Source organism: Protopterus annectens, chromosome 1.part1 (genome assembly GCF_019279795.1).
Source record: "Protopterus annectens isolate FY-2018-M chromosome 1.part1, PAN1.0, whole genome shotgun sequence".
Classification (NCBI taxonomy): domain Eukaryota; kingdom Metazoa; phylum Chordata; order Ceratodontiformes; family Protopteridae; genus Protopterus; species Protopterus annectens.
In genome coordinates, this window is record NC_056726.1 from 750,885,794 (window position 1) to 750,905,545 (window position 19,752).

At 42.2% G+C, this 19,752-nt stretch overlaps 1 long non-coding RNA gene across 2 annotated transcripts in view; it reads left to right on the forward strand.

The window, feature by feature from the left end:
* Positions 1-16,662, forward strand: part of LOC122806965 — a 770,054-nt gene extending 753,392 nt beyond the window's left edge. For both annotated transcript variants that reach the window (XR_006365573.1, XR_006365572.1), the window contains one exon: positions 16,044-16,662. This is a non-coding gene — a long non-coding RNA (uncharacterized LOC122806965). The remainder of the gene's footprint in view (positions 1-16,043) is intronic.
* Positions 16,663-19,752: the final 3,090 nt, after the last annotated feature.

Sequence of the window (19,752 nt, forward strand, 5' to 3'; positions counted from 1 at the left end):
GCATCATGCTGTAGTGTGTTCATGTAGGTAGGCGTAGGTTCAACTCCCGGCCCTTCCCCGTGTGTGTGTGTGTGTGTGTGTGTGTGTGTGTGTGTGTGTGTGTGTTTCCAGCTGCCTCTGGAGATGGTCATGCTTTTAGACACTTCGCAACACATACCTTGGCTATTGTCAGCTATTCCTTTACGGATGATGTCACCCGTCTAGAAGTATGCCTCTGACAGTGCTGTGCTCAGTAATCTCGGTAGCGCATTCTGTAAATGCATCATGCTGTAGTGTGTTCATGTAGGTAGGCGTAGGTTCAACTCCCGGCCCTTCCCCGTGTGTGTGTGAGGTGTGTGTGTGTTTACAGCTGCCCCTGGAGAGAGTAGTTCTTTTAGACGCTTCGCAACACATACCTTGGCTATCGGCATCTATTCCTTTACGGATGTTGTCACCCACCTAGACGTATGCCTCTGACGGTGCTGTGTTCAGTGGTCCACGTAGCGCGTTCCATACCTGTGTCATACTGTCGTGCGGTTGGGTAGGTGGGGGTAAGGTCAATCCCCATGCCTGCCAGCTGTGTGTGTGTGTGTCTATGCTCCCAGCCGCATGGGTTCATAGGTTATGGCTTTAGAGGTTCCGCAGAACACTTATATCCTGCCAACATCTCTGTGTTTGTGGATGGTGAGACGCAGCTCGTGGACTGCTTGTGTGCCTGCTGTGGTTGGCGACCTCTGTAGCGTGTTCTCCACGTGCGCCCTGCTGTGGTGTGGTGGGGTGGTGCTGTGTACGTTACACTCCCGGCCTTGCCACATGTGTCCGTCTGTATCTCTCTCGATGTATATATACATACTTATGTTATGCCCATAGCGCTGCTCTTGCATGGACAGCTGTCTGTCCCATGTATCGCATATTTGCATGGCTGACACATAGAACTGTGGTACGATGCATATCTACTCATTGTCCATGCAAAGTCCGTATTCCGGCACGCCCTAGAGACATCTGCTGGATATCGTGGCAGACAGCTATCCTTGCTGTACTGACACTGTACCCATACGCCATAAACCTTGTGTATCATTGCCTGTTTATGGTGTGTGTATGTCTATCTGAGCTGTGTGCATGGTCGTGTGTATGTCCCGCTATAGCCGTCTGTGCAGGTGTCGCCACTATGGGTAATCCTTGTAGACTGCTGTTTCATGTGCACTTCATCACATACCTGCGGACCGTACTACCCCTCCTACGGCAGCACGGGAGCGGCCTTAGATCAACCGCTGCCCTAGGCGATAGGGCTCCATGGCGCCCACCACCACAACACATGGTGCCCCCATCCTGGTGTACCTACATGACATAACTACTGGAAAGGTGGCCCTGCTAGTGCGGCGCCCTAGGCAGCCGCCGGGTTGGCCTATGCCTAAGGCCGGCTATGAGCACATCCCATCATTTTGGAGTGGATCCTAGTGTTTCCACATACATGTATCTGTGTCTGTTCATAGCACTCCACCTCAGGGGACGTATATCTCGACACGGCCTTAGGAGATAGTGGGACACTGGGGGCCAGTCATGTCATGTTTCTCTTGGAAACATTGATAGTGGGCACAGTGATATGTTATGCATGCGTATGGCATTTCCGTCAGATGTGGTGTCTTCCTCGCATGTTTGTCGTTGTGTCCTGTCGTCAGATATCATGTGGCCACTGGACTGCTACTGTTACGTGGAACACAGCGGACATATGAGGCAGACCTCTACTCAGTCTGCGTACATCTGTGCAGTTGCAGGGTATGTGACTACTACAACATGCCTACTGTCTGCCTACAATACACACACAGTGTGTGGCAGCATGACAGACCACATGGCATTACTTTGTATTTGCACGGCACACCCACGCAGACAGTTGTGTTCCTCACACAGGTCTACATATGCTTATCCAGACTACTTGTTCTTTCCTGTACCATATGTGTGCATCGTATTTGCGCTTCCCGTCGGTGGCGGGGCACACGTACGGCTGTGGGGGCCTGACATTTGTTATGTTGACACTTCATGGCACACTGGGGGACACGTCACCTTTGTGTCTGCTTACCTTCCACATTGACCTTCGCGGGGCATACGTTGTCATCCACAGTTACCGGGGTAGGACATATGCATGTTTGCACATTTGTCATGCTGTCTTTCTTCCCACCTATCCACCTAGGATCACCGGTTCAGTACATGTATTCTGGACAGGTAGCTCCTGCATACCCTGACCTGTTGTCACTATGTATAAACACCCTGACGTTTGGCCATTGCCCTTGTTACGTTTCACATAGTGCTGTGCCTTCCTAGCTGATTGCTGCCTAAGCATTCCGGACTGTGCGGTGGATGATAGGGATCGCTATTTCCATTGCATGGGTAGTGACACTCATAACATCCATATTCATGGCTACGCCAGCATACCTCTCCAGTGTACCTGGTTATGAGGGACGTACCTCATTTGGGGTCTTCGATGGGTCATGCTCCTCGGACTCCCTCAGAGTTCCACATTGGAAGGGTCTGTTACACATTCAGTGTTAGGAATGGTTTAGGTGTAATCCATAAAATATCCAACATGTATTCAACCAGCCAACAGAGCACGGAACCAGCGAAATAATAATATATAACATACCAATCAACATAAAATATCCGCTGGTACCTTATGGCACACAATCCAAACAACACATAGGTAGATGAAACAGTCAACGTAGCAATAGTCCAGGACAGTGCCCAAATGGTATATAAAGGTTCCTTTATTAACAAGTACGCGCTTTCACCCGTAGGCTTCTTCAGACTTATACATAGGATAAAAGCATTCAGGATTTAAATATCCCTCCTTACATTTTCATTGGTCAATTTCTCATCAAACAATGAACAATTAACCCCAGCATATAAGCGCAAACTCAATGTTAAATACTCACACATATATTAACATCTTTAAAAACATCTTATTAAAACATGTATTATATTATATTGTACTATGCCTAATTTTCTTCAATTATAAATATAAAAATATATATAACAAATATGTATATTATATCAATGTAAAACAGTGGTAAACAACTAAAAGAGTGGACTAATAGGTGTTAAATGTATGGCTGTACCTAAACTACATTCCTGTTATTTGGGTTTAAGCCTCCTGCTTCTCAAAAGAGGCTTAATCTGTGCTTTATCATTCAACCCTGGTGTTTTGTCAGCTCTCCACCTAATAATCCATCTCAATTCGCATTCTAAAGTATAGTTGATAAGGTCCCCCCCTCTGGGATTAAAATCTAGCCTATGTAAAACACTGCATTTAAAAGTATGCCTAGAACCCAAATCCTTATGATGTTTGGCCAAAGCATTAAATGCATAGCCTATTCTGATGTGATAGACATGCTCCCTAACACGTTCTTTCAGTGACCTATTGGTTTTGCCATTATAGCTTGCGGAGCATGCCACACATCTAGCCAGATATATAACATTCTTACTAGTGCAATTTGTTAAAGTGTTAAAATGAAAAGTTTGTTTCGTGGTAGGGTGTACGAAGAGAGTTCCATCTTGGATATGTGCACATTGATTACATTTACCACATGGTACAGTGTTAATTCCAGGTGTATCCATACTTTTCCTTGCCAAAGTGTTTTTAGGTTTACATAACTACCTTTTGAGATTTGGTTTGTTCTTGAAGAATACATTGGGTCTCGGGACTACAATCTTACTAATATCATTATCCAGATGTAAAATATCCCAGTGTTTAACCGAGAATTGTTTTAACTGAACGACATCTTTCGTGAAAAACATGGGGGCCCTAAGGTCAACCGTTGTGGGTGTCTGACTAATATCAGATGTACTAATAAACTCTGGAAGATAGGGTTTCGTTATCGTACCTCTTGATTCATTAACTTCCAATATTGTCTGTTCAACCTTCTCTATGTTATAACCTCTTTGTGTGAACTTAGCTCTCAATCCATCCAGCTCTTTCGTATAACCTTCAGCTGTCGGATTGAGTCTAGATGCCCTCATTATTTGTCCTTTCATCAAATTATTAAAGACAAACCTAGGATGCATACTGTGTCTGTGAAGTAATGTATACCTATGGCAAAGTTTCCTATGTATAGAGGTATTGTGTAGGCCATTATTAAGCCTATTAATGGCGACATCTAAATAGGAAATCTCACTCACTGAAGAATTCAATGTAAATTTCACAAAATTCTTAGAATTATTCATGCTTTCAACGGGTTCCAGGAGTGTATATACATCAGTAAGCCAAATGAAAAAAAGGTCATCTACAAACCTCCGATATATGCCTACAATCTCTGGAAAAGATCTAGCTTAAAAAGAACTTTTTCCTCCCAGCAGGCCATCACTAGGTTGGCGTAGCTATTGGCACAGGCAGTGCCCATAGCTATGCCATCCCTCTGTAGGAAAATCTCTTCTCCAAACATAAAGATATTATTCAACAGAATAGTTTCTAAGAAAAGTGCTAACAAATAAATTATCTCAGATGAATAATCAGAGTGATTACGTACGTATTCCTGTATAAAATGTATCCCTATATCATTGGGGATAACAGTACACAGACTAACTACGTCTGAAGTGACCAGTATGTATTGTGAGTTATCATCCAGTTGACTAGTATACGCATATAAGTCAAGTAAGAATTGCTTACTGTCTCTCAGAATGGTAATACAGCAAACCTTGAGTCTTGGTCTTCTTCAAAAACGACTTTAATGACCATAAACCAGACCAAAACAGACGATGACAGAGACGATACACTCTGCAGTCCAAACATACTGAGCGCTTTCACCCACTAACATGGGGCATCATCAGAGTAGAAATGCTTTGGCCAAACATCATAAGGATTTGGGTTCTAGGCATACTTTTAAATTCAGTGTTTTACAAAGGCTAGATTTTAATCCCAGAGGGGGGGACCTTATCAACTATACTTTAGAATGCGAATTGAGATGGATTATTAGGTGGAGAGCTGACCAAACACCAGGGTTGAATGATGAAGCACAGATTAAGCCTCTTTTGAGAAGCAGGAGGCTTAAACCCAAATAACAGGAATGTAGTTTAGGTACATCTATACATTTAACACCTATTAGTCCACTCTTTCAGTTGTTTACCACTGTTTTACATTGATATAATATACATATTTTCTATATATATTGTTATATTTATAACTGATGAAAATTAGGCATAGTACAATATAATATAATACATGTTTTAATAAGATGTTTTTAAAGATGTTAATATATGTGTGAGTATTTAACATTGAGTTTGCGCTTTATATGCTGGGGTTAATTGTTCATTGTTTGATGAGAAATTGACCAATGAAAATGTAAGGAGGGATATTTAAATCCTGAATGCTTTTATGTTATATATAAGTCTGAAGGAGCCTACGGGTGAAAGTGCTTACTTGTGTATAAAGGAACCTTTTTATACCATTTGGGCACTGTCCTGGACTATTTCTACGTTGACTGTTTCATCTACCTATGTGTTTTTTGGATTGTGTGCCATAAGGTGCCAGCGGTTATTTTATGTTGATTAGGTGTAATCCATGGGCAATTGACATTAATCATATGAATTCATTAAAGGATCTTCTTTATAAGTGGGAACGGCATAGTTTAACCATCCTATGACCTTCCTAGTTGAAGTTGTTAGTGAGCCATTAGTATGTGTTACACAGGTCGCCCATTTGTTCCGCATTATGGAAGCGAGTGATCCCCATTTTGGTGATGGCAGATTGAGAGCTGTGTACGCCGGTATTCGCATGACGGTCTGACTTTGTATGGGGAATTTCTAATGTAGTCCCTATCTGTATTTCCTGTGCTATGCCTTACTGCAGCTGTGTAATTCCGCCAGGTTTCCAGTTATGGGTGCCATCTTGGTCGTACGCGTGTCCATCCATGGGAATCGCCTACTGGACACTGATATAGGGCTGTACACATTTCACACCTGCTTTCAGCATTATCCGGTGGATGCTTTGCATCATTAGTGGGGAGTAAGGCATGTGCTATACCCACATCCCTCCCACGGGGCGGGCCAACGGATTATATGCCAAAGAACACCGAGCCCCATTTCTGCATACCCAGGATTCCATGGCTGCAACCCTCGACGGTACACATTACACATCCTTCATGTGTGCGGGACTGGGATGTGGACGCACTTCTATGGACTCGACAATCTGGGGATTTCTGTTCATATGTCCTGCATTTCATGGACACTTGTCAACAACCTTAAACACGCTGGTGGTGCATATGTCTAGCTGTGCCGTAGTCACGGCTGTCACTTCTTCTGCGTCGATCGCAGCTGGTATTGCGACGAGCAATTTTGGAGTCCTACAATGGACACCAGTGTGCATATGTAAAGTGTAGAACTTGTTGGACTGTCACCATCTGGCCAGTGGTTTTGACTGATGCTGTATGTTCCCCATTCGCGGATGTCTGTTTGACTACCCATATTATGTATTACTTGGCATATCTATATCCATGTACCAGTAAGCAGAAATACAGCAAACCTTGAGTCCTGGTCATCTTCATAAAAGACATTAATGAACATAAACCAGACCAAAACAGACGATGACAAAACGATACACTCCACAGTCCAAAGATACTGGCGCTTTCACCCACTAACATGGGGCATCATCAGAGTACAAAATACATTAGATAGTCATCCCTTATATTCTTCCTTCAGAGTCAGTTTAAAGACAATTAATCAATAAACTTGCTCATAGTTAAGTAGCCAGTACTCCAAGTCTTAAAGATAAAGTGACATATAAAAATCAGTGTTGCATACATAACTTAATGGAAACATTAATCCAACAACAATGTGTTAATATAAATACAATATTGGTCAATACAATCAGTAAATTGAAACATAATTGATAATTGTTGTGAGTAAACCTTAGAATGTAGTGTGTTGATAATGATATTATGTATATTAATGTGTATAATTGTTGTATTAAGTTTCCAAATCATTGAATAAATAAGTACAATTAAATACATATTTTGTATAAATATAAATGTAAATAAGAGTCACAATGTTAAATATAAATATGACTGTATATAAATATGATATGAAATAAACTGTAGTTGTTTACATCTTGTTTTCGAGTGACATATCTATGTCCATGTGTCATATATGCGGGCCGTCGGACTGTTGTGTGTAGATATATACATGTGAACCCCTCGTTTCATACCTTGCTTTGTTACTGTCTGTGGATTACCTGTGTACACACATCTATTACCATACCATACCTTTCCACTGTACAGGTTCTGGCAGGGTGTACGGCTGGTTGGCCCTTAATCTTGCTGTGTGTTACATTGACCTGTGTCTATCTGGCAATTCGCTGGCGTGTCATGTGAGACCTTCTTGATTCTATAGGGACCTGATCCCGTAATTGTGACGTGCTTCCACTGGCCATATATTTCTCTGTCATCTGGGATCTGTATGTAACCAGTCCTTTCAGGACACTTTCTATTGTTGTTCTTTTTTGGTTACATATATGAGTACTTTGGTATGTTGTGCTATTATTGTGTGTGGATCATTTCTCCACAGGCCTCTGCTGACACTGGACATATATCCAGCTAGCCTAGCCCGGTCAACAAGTGTGAGCCAACTAAACACAATTCGTACGGTGGCACCTTCTGACAAGTGGGTCAGGTTACAGATGCATAACCGTCGTCAATCCCTACTACTAACACACACGTTATTCTATCCACATTCTATGTTTGTCTTATCACATAGCATGTGTTTCTCACTATTTCTACCGGTACTTTACATGGCATTGTCCGATTCCATACTTTCAGAGGCTGACAGTTTTGAGACATGTATAACTAACGTGGAGGACACAGCATTAACTTTCCCTGCTGTGAGTGGATCACACACACACACGCGCACTTGCATTTCCTAATTGTGGGTTACGCGCAGGCGCACATGCATATCCGTATTCTGGTTACATATGTTTACTGGGTCTGTGTGGTTACGTGGTCTGTATTAGTTGTGACTGTTGGTAACATATCTCTGATCCGGTTGACGGACGTGTGTGGAACACACTTTCACCTTTACACATGTAACTGTCTTTGCAGCATGGACGCATTACGTACACGTTCACATTTATATGTTCTATAGTCGTAATTCAAATGGGACTGCATTCACGTTTGCCGGTTGCTGTGACCACTACACGTTAGCTGTTCTGTCTCATTTATATGCATACCCATGGTACTTAGCTACATTAACATATCCCCCCCACCCCACCCCACCCCGCACTCACGTACGTCACAGGCATCCATTCTCCTGCTGGGAAAAGTGCGGTACTACATGTTAAGCATTCCTTATTCCCTACCGCTCAAGGCCCAGGATGCATATGTCGTGACCGCAGGGATATTCAGATCACAGGGGCTTATAGCCCCTACGCATACAGGCCTTCGATTGTCAGGGTGTTCCTGTGGTGCTTTGGGTTTGTTCTTGTCCACCTAGTGTACGGAACTGCCCTGACCGTGTACGAATGTCAGACGAGTCACATGGGCACGGTTTGTCCGTGTCTATGATACCATATCCCCCCCCATTATTCCTAGCCGTGCGCGCTGATTGGCCGGCGTGCTCGTTGTCGATCGTGTTATAGTAATTGCACACGGTCTGGTCGACCGGACCTATTTCCATTACTATACCTCGGTATTTATAACCTGTCTCGCTATGTTACATGGGTTTAACATTGCGTGACAGCTTTCACTGAGCCACGGACATGTCCGTTGCTTACTTTGGGGCAGTCCCGCTCTGCTACACACATTTAACATGGCAGAACAGGTTGAACAGCACAGCAATGGGGACATCGGGCTCTCCGTCGCTGTTTTGTATTGAATCGCTATGTTGACTTTGTTTCACATAGCGAGACAGTGTCGACATTGGCAACGGACATCTCGCGCAGTACGTCCGCACCGCCACGGGTGCCGTATGTCTGCGGATGGCCAGTGGACAGGCATTATGCTGTGCCATTATGTCTGGGAATATATGGTTTCTTTCCCTAGATGATATGGCATACTAGCAATGACCCGCGTCTGGGTGTGGGTACTGCTGTATTTACCCACGGTTGCCTTTGTGTGGTCCCTCGGGCATCGGCCTCGGGACCGCACCACGTCTACCGTGGGTATATCTAGCATTACCCACATCCGGGCGTGGGTTATTGCTATGATATTCCGTGTGTGCGGACACGTGTGTTTGGACAACCTACAATAGCTTCTGCTATTGGCATACAATGCTGTGGGTGGTGCCGGTTACCATACATATGCCTTTCTCAAAAGCCGACTTCACACTTCTAAAAACTAGTGTGGTCTCCTTTAAGGCCCCTGAGCCGGTGGTAAACATTACTCAAACCGCTGAATCACTTACAAATGCCTTCTACCAGCACCTACAGGACTGCATGGATCAGGCAATCCCAAACAAAACTAAGACTCTTTGTACCTAAGGCAAGCGTCCAGTCTGGTGGACCCCAGCCATAAACAAGCTCTACAACAAAAGGAGGAAGCTACTACAAGATAGAGCAAAATCCTTGAAAGGTAAGACACCCTTGCTCATTATAAGTAAAAAACTAAGAGCTTTCATAAAATCATCCAAGGCAAATTCTGAGAGAAAAATCGCCAAGGACTCAAAAGACAATCATAAGGCCTTCTTTAGCTATGTTAGAAACCTAGGAGGAAACTCCCAGATATGCTCAGAATCAGTTCAAAATGATGTGAAGATTACTGAACCTACACACATTGCCAACATACTGGCTGACAGGTTCAGTGCAAACTTCTCCCCCCCCCAAAAGGAGACATATCTATACCAGAGGATTGTAGCCCCCCAAACATCTCTAACGCCCAGGTGAGAACTGCTCTCTCCAAGGCAAGAAACACAGCATCCATGGGACCGGATGGTGTCCCTGGCTGTGTACTCCACGAACTCAATGAGGAATTAAACCTGCAGTTAGGACAGCTGTTTAATCTTAGCCTCACCTCAGGATACGTACCCAAGGAGTGGCGCAAGGCGACTGTGGTCCCACTTCACAAGGGCGGTGCCTCCACTGACCCTGGAAATTACCATCCCATTAGCTTGACAAGCCTTATCTGCAAAGCCATGGAGAGGATCATAATGGAACTCATAAATAAAGACATAGGGAACTTGCAGACTTTGGATCCAACCCAGTTTGGCTTTGTCAAAGGCAGATCATGCCTTTTAAACTTGGTTGACTTTTGAAACAGTCACCAAGGCCATTGATGAGGGTAAGGCAGTCCATACAGCCTACCTCGACCTGGCAAAGGCCTTCGACACAATACCCCACTCAGGTATCATCGAAAAACTCATCAGCTTGAATGTAAACCCATACATCACAAGATGGGTTGCAAACTGGCTAAGTGACAGAACCCACAGGGTCAGAGTTGCTGGCGCCATGTCAGACTCAAAGCCGGTCACAAGTGGTGTCCCACAGGGCTCAGTCCTGGGTCCACTCTTGTTCGGCATCTACTCTTTCCGAAGTAAAAGCAAACACAGGAGGGTTATGGCTGACAAGGTTTGCAGATGACTGCGAACTGGGCGCCATAGTCGAAAACACATCTGACACAGATATCCTTCAGAAAGGCCTCACAGAAACGGATAACTGGTGCCAGAGACATGGCCTAAAGCTAAACGCCAAGAAATGCATAGTCATACCCTTCGGGAAAAACAAGGTTACCCCTAGCTACCATATAGGTGTCAATCCACAGAAGAAGTTATCGGGGATCTGGGGACCCAGGTTGACAGTAACCTTTCATTTGACACTCACGTTGCTAAAGTAGTTAGGAAGACCTTCTACATTGCCCACCTGATCATGAAGGGATTCACATCTAGATCAAGGGAGGTCATCGTCCCCCTGTACTCATCACTCATTAGACCTATGATTGAGTACAATGCCCCATTCGGAATGTATCTGACCCGACACCTGCAGCAGCTGGAAAGGCCCCAAAAGTTCCTCACCAGAAGGATGAAGGGTCTCAAAAATATGTCTTATGCTGCCCGACTGAAGGAACTCCAGCTCTATTCAGTCGCATACCGCTTGCTCAGAGGTGACCTGTGCCTGACATACAAGGCCATGTCAAACCCAGATTTGATGAATATGCTTCACCTCAAAAAATCTAGATCCCTCAGAACCACAAGGGCGGGAGACTTAAACCTTGACACTGTCATTAATAGAACATGCTGGAGGGACAGATTCATCACCCAGAGACTCCCTATGCTGTGGAACAAAATCCCGGTACATGTGAGGCAGAGCACCTCGCTGGCCTTGTTCAAGAGGAATCTTGACCAATGGATGGGAGATCGCAGATATACCCCAGGGATTACTTCAGTGTCACTGCTTGACAGAGGTACAGCAAAATAATAGGCATAGTTTTCTTCAAACTAAAGGGGTGGCGAAGGCCACATAACTATGGGCTAGGCTTATAAATGCCCTTGGGCAGATAGGCTAGTATGAACCTATGAACCTATGTTCTACGTTTGTCCCATTCACACTTGTCTATCCCCTGTCCTCATTCGTACATGGATATTTCTGTGGCACATGATTGAACTATGTATTACCTGCAGGTATGCTGTGTACAGTGCACATATGTCACGGTTGATTACAGTGTATCTGTGTACCTACCTCTGTGATACTGAGGAATACCACACATCCTTCACAGCATTACATGCGTATGTCCATACTATTATTCGGTGGCCTGTGGGGGGTTGTCAGAGCGACGGTTACACGTGTCCCTGTTTGTGCACGCATCATGGTGGTCTTTGACCGGCCTCCGTTGCTATCGTGGGATGGACGGTGGTGTTGGTGTGTGTTTGGGTTGTGTTTCCACTGCCGATACGTCAGTGGGGGGTGGGGTTGGCACGTGTTCCTCTTTGCAGGGGGCCCCATCCTGGACATTTGTGTCATGCGTCGACACTTGGCACGTGCCATATGTCCTGTGATATTCCCACAGTCATGTATGCCTTCCTGCATTACTACTGCGTGTTACTGGCAGTTTGTATCTGGTACGCATGGCTATTATGTTGGATAGCTTAGGCTATTCCCATGATATGACATACCCATTCATCCAGGCATATACGTGTTATTCAATCCTTTGCATTGGCCGTGGGTGTTTGGCCATCCAGCACCACTATTATCTACGTGTGATGTCCCACCTTCACCTTCTGTGCATGTGGCACCCTGTTGGGGTGTCCTGCTTGGTGGGCGGATGTTCTGCCCTATGTGTTGTGTTTGACATGTCTGCATAGCTAATCATTGGTACAGTGGCTGCACATACTGCTTTGTCCAGATGTGTACAGTTATGGATACCGTGGCGTGTGAACGGCTATGGGGTTTCGACAGGTCCGTACCACATGTGGGATGTACGCATTCTGCCGACACATTCACATGAGGCCATTTGGATATCAGTACCTGAGGTGGGATGTTGACATGTGGGGTACATATTTGCACGCGTGGCACTTCCTAGGACAATACTTCATACTACATTTGAGGTATAGCCACTGTGTGTAGGTGTGCAGCTGCGCAAGGCTGCTAGCTGGATTGGGTGGATGGTCATACATGGGTGCGGGTTACGTGCTATGATGGGGCTGTTGTGTATTACATTTGCATGCATGGGTTCTGCTTCTGGATATTCCGCTTCGGCATACGCCATCCTATGTGTATGCGACGGGTACGTTGCTGGGTCTAGTACATGTTGTATGCACATGTCTGTCTGTGTTTAGGGTATCTGGTTTCTTTCTGGTTGTTATATAGACACGGCTGCCCGGCTGTGTACTCTCACTACCACTGTGGAACTGCTGGTGACCATGCCCATGGGGCTACTCGTGTGTAGGTGCGGCGCGCTGATATGCTGCGGTACACCTTCACTGGGTATGCCCACTGACAGTGCATTGCGTGATGGACACGGTATTACGCATATCCTTTGTTCCTTGGACGGGTACAATTTGGACTTCGTGGGTTAATGTTTGGTTTTCCGTTTTGTGTAGACGGGTACTATGTTGCATACTCTGCGTACGTTTCATTATCCACGGACACTGGTTGGTGCGGTTACTATTGCAGGCGGCCTGTGACAGTCAGCACTTTAGGTTGCTCCTCGCCTGCCGGCTTGGCCATGCCTGCGGGCGCATCCTACTTGGGCTCGCGCACGTGCCCTCTGCACGTGGTTGTGGTTGCGGCGTACACTCATTACTATGCATGTGGCGCTGCTACGCCGGTTATACACTGCACTGCCGGCGCAAGCCTTACACCGGCCTTGCGCCGAGCTTCATGAATCCGGGGGTTTATTTTTTTGTGTTCTTGCTAAACCAAGTGTTATAGGTTCTGGTAACTATTCACAAAAACTTCTAAATTTAGAAAGTAGATTTATTCTTAACTTTGGTACTCTAATGCCTAAGGATCTGAATTTAGAAATGAATATTACTTTATAATAATCTTATAAATTATTTAAAAATTAGTATTTTACTCTTATGCTATTTATCTTTTTTGTGTGAAACAGAAATGCTTTGCAGTTGCTATTAAGTGGTTTTGCATTAATCAATTGTCTAATTATTCAATTTAGCAAATTGTATAAAAAGATGCAGCTGTATGTCTTTTATTATTCCTATGAAGGCTTTGTTTAGCCAAGGTACCAGAAGACATTAAAGTTCCTGCTGTATCCTGGCTCCTGTTTTTGGTGTTCTATATTATATTTTTCTGTGTTTTTTGATATCTGAATGACCATTGGTAAGATTATTTAGGCATAATAGGTGCTAGGTATCATGGAGGTGAAATAGTGATGATACAGGTTGTAATTTTAGTAAAGAGTACCTTAAAAACCAGTCTATCACATGAAGTTTGGGGATTTTGTGTTTTGTACTATTGATACTGGGCATACTGTGCCTTTAAATAAATGAGTGATGCAATGTGGATAAATAGGATTCTGTTCCCTGTTTGCATTACACACTGATGACGTCAGTGGGCAAAACCTAGGTTTGTGTATGCATAGGCGAGAGTTGAATAATAAACTACATGGATGTTATACTGCCTTTTCCTGGATTGGAGTTTTTTTATTATTGATTTTTTGACTTTTATACCTATATGGGTATCTGATTGTTTTGTTGGTGTTGAACGCAGTGTAGTGGTGTAGAGTGCAGGTCCGTGCACATACCTCACTGTGCACCTGGTGTTTTTGAGCATGTGTGTGTGTGTGTGTATATATATATATATATATATATATATATATATATATATATATATATATATATATATATTTATATTGTTTTTCCTTTATTGTTAGTACAATGTCTCCTGTGGGATTCTTAACTTAGAAGGTCACTGTTCTAAACCCTCTGACCTACCAGGAAAGACAGAAACCACTGCCTCTTTATTCATTTTCTTATAGATTCCTGAAGTGTTACCTACTGCTTTCCTACTGTGCCATTAGGGATCCTTTTGTCCAGGATCTCTTGTATATCCACAAATCAAAGACGTTCACTAATACCAGAACCAGGCATCTAAATCTTCACCAGTAGACAGGCTGATCATGCAGCACCTCCCCCACCTTTGGAAAAGGCTACCCCAGCAAATTAAACAGTGCAATATGCAATCTTCCTTCACATGGGATCTGGATTATTGATATTCACCTCAGATTTGACTGGTCTAGCCCTCCTTGAGAGAGGAGATATGGTCTGTGGGCAGCTACGAGCAAGATATAAATGGTCAAAAGACTCATTTGTCTTATTTTTCCTATGATTCTTTGACCCATGATAATTCAACACATGAGAAAGGGGCAAAGACCACTTAAAGGAAAAGCCATTCCCACTCCATTATACACAAAATACATTTGCAGGCAAAGTCACACACATTCACCACTTTCAACACAACACAACACGACACACCAAACAGTGATAGTGATAGATGTCAGCTGCCACTTAATGTGGCTGACATTTTCATAGAGAGCATATCACAACTCCTTTACTCAAAAGTTCTTTCATTCTTTATTTTGTTTAAATAGTTTTGTATAAATTTATATAAAACCTTGTTTAATTTTATTGAATGCATATTTGATTTTATTTTTTTTTAAAACATCTCTCTTTGTGACTTCTGCATTAGGTACATTTACTTACACATGTATTTCCAGCAGGGCTGTGCCAGCAACAAGACCAAAATGGTCTATATTTAACATCGCATCCAAAGGGCAACATACTCCACCAATGTAGCAGCAGCTCTAAACTGCTTTTGGATGACACTGTTTCAGTATTTTTAAAGATATAATATTCCCTACCTGGGGCTAAAACCCACAACCTTCTATTTCAGAAGTAGGTATACTGAAACACTGCACCACAGTGCCACTGGTTGCATGGTGTGTTTCTCTGTCTTTAGGGTCATTAATTATGCTTTACATGGGGTGTACTACTTGCCGTTATATCATGATACTTCATTTCTGCACATCAGGATGAATGCAGAGGTTATAGGCGTGATTCACAAATATTGTGAAATTTATATATGATTGCATATATGAGGAAGGCAATGGATATTAACTAGTTTTAATTTAGGAATAGATGGAATAATACTGATTGCATAGTCGGGATATGTGATGCTGAGTTGGTTGGTGACAAACAGTATTGTATAGAAGCCAAAGGGAGGTTGAGAGGGGCCTTGTCTGATAAACAAAGTATATCTTTTGCTGATCAGAAGCAAGCAAATTTTCCTTTGTTGCCATTGGTATAATAGGCTTCATTATAAGATTGTATATTTAAAAAATATGTATGTAAATACTTAAAATCTACCTGTAATGGGATCTGGGACAATGGAAGAAGAATATAGAAAGTGAAGAAGGGGCATTGTTAACTTTGCCCTTGGCTGTCCCTGAGAACACAGTGTAGTGTTTTAGTGCAACATTCCAAGTTATCAAAACACAAATAAATATATTTTATATTGCTTTTTGCTTATGGATTTTATGGTTCATAGGCAAACATGGAGCAATATCATGATCTGCATTGTCATTGCTTATGCAAACATGTCATCTTACAAACAATGTTTGTCATTTTTCTTTTGTATTTTTCAGAGATGAGATCCATAGGAAAGAGCATTATTCAACCACAGCAACAGAAAAGGAAGTCAAATTAAAGTGCATAAATATGAAGAACTGTGGATCTTTAACAAATGGCAAAAGAGGCATATTAATGCAGTGCTGCTCGGATTTACCAGAATGCAAGATTGCTGATGACTGAATAAACAGCACAGCTCATCAGATTAAATCACTCTCTGAAAGACCTGAGCGTCACAGATTTGTTTTTGTTTCAGGATACAGTTTGGCCTGTCTGTCTAATGACTGTAGTAACTGATTATTTCCCAGTGCTTGAGTGATGTTCATATGCCCTAAGACTTCTCTAAGGTGCCACCATGTATTAATGAGTGCATCGCATGCAGAGCCGTGGAAAGCCAATGCCAAGTATTACTGCAGATGAGGACTGGAGTACTACATTTTGATGTTGCTTTCTTGTATAGATAACCCTTGATTCCTTTGGTTAAAACCTGATTCCAGTCATTTGAAAACATCACATTACTTTTTTTCGTTGAAAGGATTCTTCTAATCCAGATGTAGCATATCATGGTATATCTTGTTCTACTTTTATCCTTTGGAGACACATTCCTCTCACATTCTCATATACATTGGAAGTAAAATGGGCACTGCACTCTCTACTGGGGCAGTGGTTGCAATAGTATTTAACTGTATTATTTTATTGTTGATTCTGATACTACTTGTTTTACTCTGTAAGGCATGTAAGACTCCATCTTGTCCAGAAAAGACTGCTGATAGTGATGGGGAACAGAGACAGAATGAAGCAAGGCATTTACTGCAGCCTTGAAAAAGAACAGCAGTAGCAAACTATGCTTGCTGATATGTGTGCCAGTGTCTGTCTGTTAGTCTGTCTTTGTGTACTGATAATCCCCAAGGTAAAATGCTAAATATTCTTGAATGTGTATGAGCAGAAATCAGAAAAGAATAGGACCTCACCTTGTCTTAACCCTTCAGCGTTTTCACCACTGTGAACTTGTTTAACAAACTCTAGTCTTTAAAGTATGCATTAGAAGCTAAGCTCTCTTCCCATGCATTGAAATCAGGCCAGCCGTAGTCATGGAGAGTACGAATTAAGGTCGGCTTTGTGTTCTTGTCTTTATGGTAAATACCTTCCATTTATAATCTGATAACTGATCGACAGCAGAGAATGTGCATGGCAGTATGACTTGCAATGACATGACCCCTCTTATTAATGCTCAGTGAATTTCCAGCACCTTTCTATTACCTTAAAACAAACAAAGATATTTGTTCTTCTAGGAACAGCAGAGCAGGGAGAACATAAATTATTTCACTTAACTATCTGACATAAGCTTTAAATTTGGAACTATTTGTCACCCAGGTAGTATTCACAAAATGGAAATTTAACCATCTAGCATTTGAAGCATGACTTATAAATTATGTATGCTGTGAAACAGAAGCATGAAAAGAAACAGATTAAAGAGGAGAGACAAGACTGTAGCTTCAAAATCAGTTTAAATTTTTACATTTTTTCATATTTTAGGACAGTAAAATTCTAAACATTAAACTGTCTATGCACACACTGCTGTCTTACACATTACTGGCATTTTATTCTTCATAGAAACTAGTATCATTAACCCTCCTAATTTTTTTTCTGGAATATGTTATATTTTAATTAATTTCAGCAACAGACTGCAATTTGCCATTTAAGACAGCTTTCTGGTACTGCATTTTCCACTGTCCCTGGTAGATAATATTAATAGCCCACTGAACAGTTTTAAGATTTAGAGCTAAATGTTTGTTCTGATGATTATAATACGGTACATTACATGTATATCACCAAGACCATTTACAGATTGGTGTCATTACTGTAGGTTGAGCAGAGTAATTAAATTATACTGTCAATATTTCTCAGGTTAATTAACCTGAAGTGTTGGCATGTGAACAGCTTCCAGAGGGTTATTCTTTGACATTGTAGATATGGTGAGGTCTGAACTCATGACATCTGTTTCCTACACTTATAATAGAACCAGTAGAGATATGTTTGTCTCATTTGTATTTGAGCTGTGTATGACATTTGTCTTATTTAGAAATTATACAACCCATGTTTTCTTCGCTTTATGTGTTTGTACAATGTATTTGCCAGCAGTGCCTAAAATGACAGCAAAAGATTTATTTAAAATAATACAAGTTGTAACCTGAAATATGAAAGGAGAAAATGGTCAAAACAACCCATCATTTACACAGCATATCAGGATGGTCTAACTGGTAAAGTTAAGCATATACTAATGGTTGGGATAGAAAATCATTACCCTACAGAGACAGAGTAGCTGGTACAGACAGTGTGTTAGTATAACTATGAATGCAAAATGCATTTGTACTGGAAGTCAGATACCATCAGACTCGGATACCATTTAACCATAGAACTAGTATTCTTTAAACCTATATGGAATCTTGTTATTATGCCAGTGGTATATTGGGTTCTGCGGTCAAATCAAGGACTTGAAAAGTAATCCATTCATGCATGGTTCTAATCCCTTGGGGTGAAGCACTGGAGCTTATCTTGCCTTAAATCAGACATATAGCTGGAGCTGCTAAGACAGAAATAAAAACCAAGGTAGTATACTAATCTGTTGGGGGGGGGGGGTACTCAAATCTGCTCATATAACACTCCCCATATTACAGCTGGCTGACTTTGTTTTTCCAAGAACAAGGTTTGTTTAAAACCATATGAGAAAATGTATACATTATTCATTGTGGGGGGGGGGGGTTGTGCTTTTAGCACAGCAGGTAGTGGTGTTGCCTCACAGCAAGAGGTTCTCTTATTTGATTCTGAGATGGAGTGCCTTCTTTGCGGAGTCTGCATGTCCTTCCTATGTTTGCATGGGTTTCCTCTGGGTGTTTCAGTTTTCTCCCACATTCAAAAGACCTGCAGTAGGTGAATTAGACACTCTAAATTGGCCACAGGTGTGAGTGTTTATGCAAGTGTCTAGTAGGGTAGAACAACCGTGGCTGGACTAGCTACCCAGAAGTATGAACTTTGGCTCTAAATGGTTGTCACTGTCAAAGTGATACCCCCAACCCCTTGTGTAAAAATGGGGAAAAAGGGTTGTGGATTGATGGATGGATTATAATTTTTTTGGCATTTTTCTATCTGACCTCCCACATAAACTAATATTTAATTATAATCAAAGATAGTTATATGTTTTCATAAAAAAATAAACACAGTTAATGTAAAGGATTAAGATTATGAACTGTTTGTGAACTGCTTGCTGTAGTCCAGCTTCTGTTTGCTGGCTGTGTCACTCTGAGTAAGTCATTTAGACAGTGCTCTGGGGTATGATTGAGAAGTCTGGCTAGGCACCTCAATGATCCCCTCGATTGCATGCCTAGTAACTAGCTATACAACTGTGATTTACTACTTGACAGGGAAATGTGGTATAAACCTGCAGAAATGTATTACCTAACTCAGTCATGAAAGAAAATGCAGGCAGAACAAAGCATAGATTTTGAAGGTGAATAACGGCCAGTTTTCCTAACTATTAATTAGTATTTTATGTCTCTTTCATGCATTATTGAATTCTATCATTGTTATAACACTGCTCCATCTTCTGGAAGGCTTCTCTCCTCAGATACTATTCCACTGTGGTTGTAGTTATGATTTCCCTTCCTGTCGGGTGTTTCACTATTCTTTTTTCATATCATGAACATTATTTTGCATTTTATGTCGAAC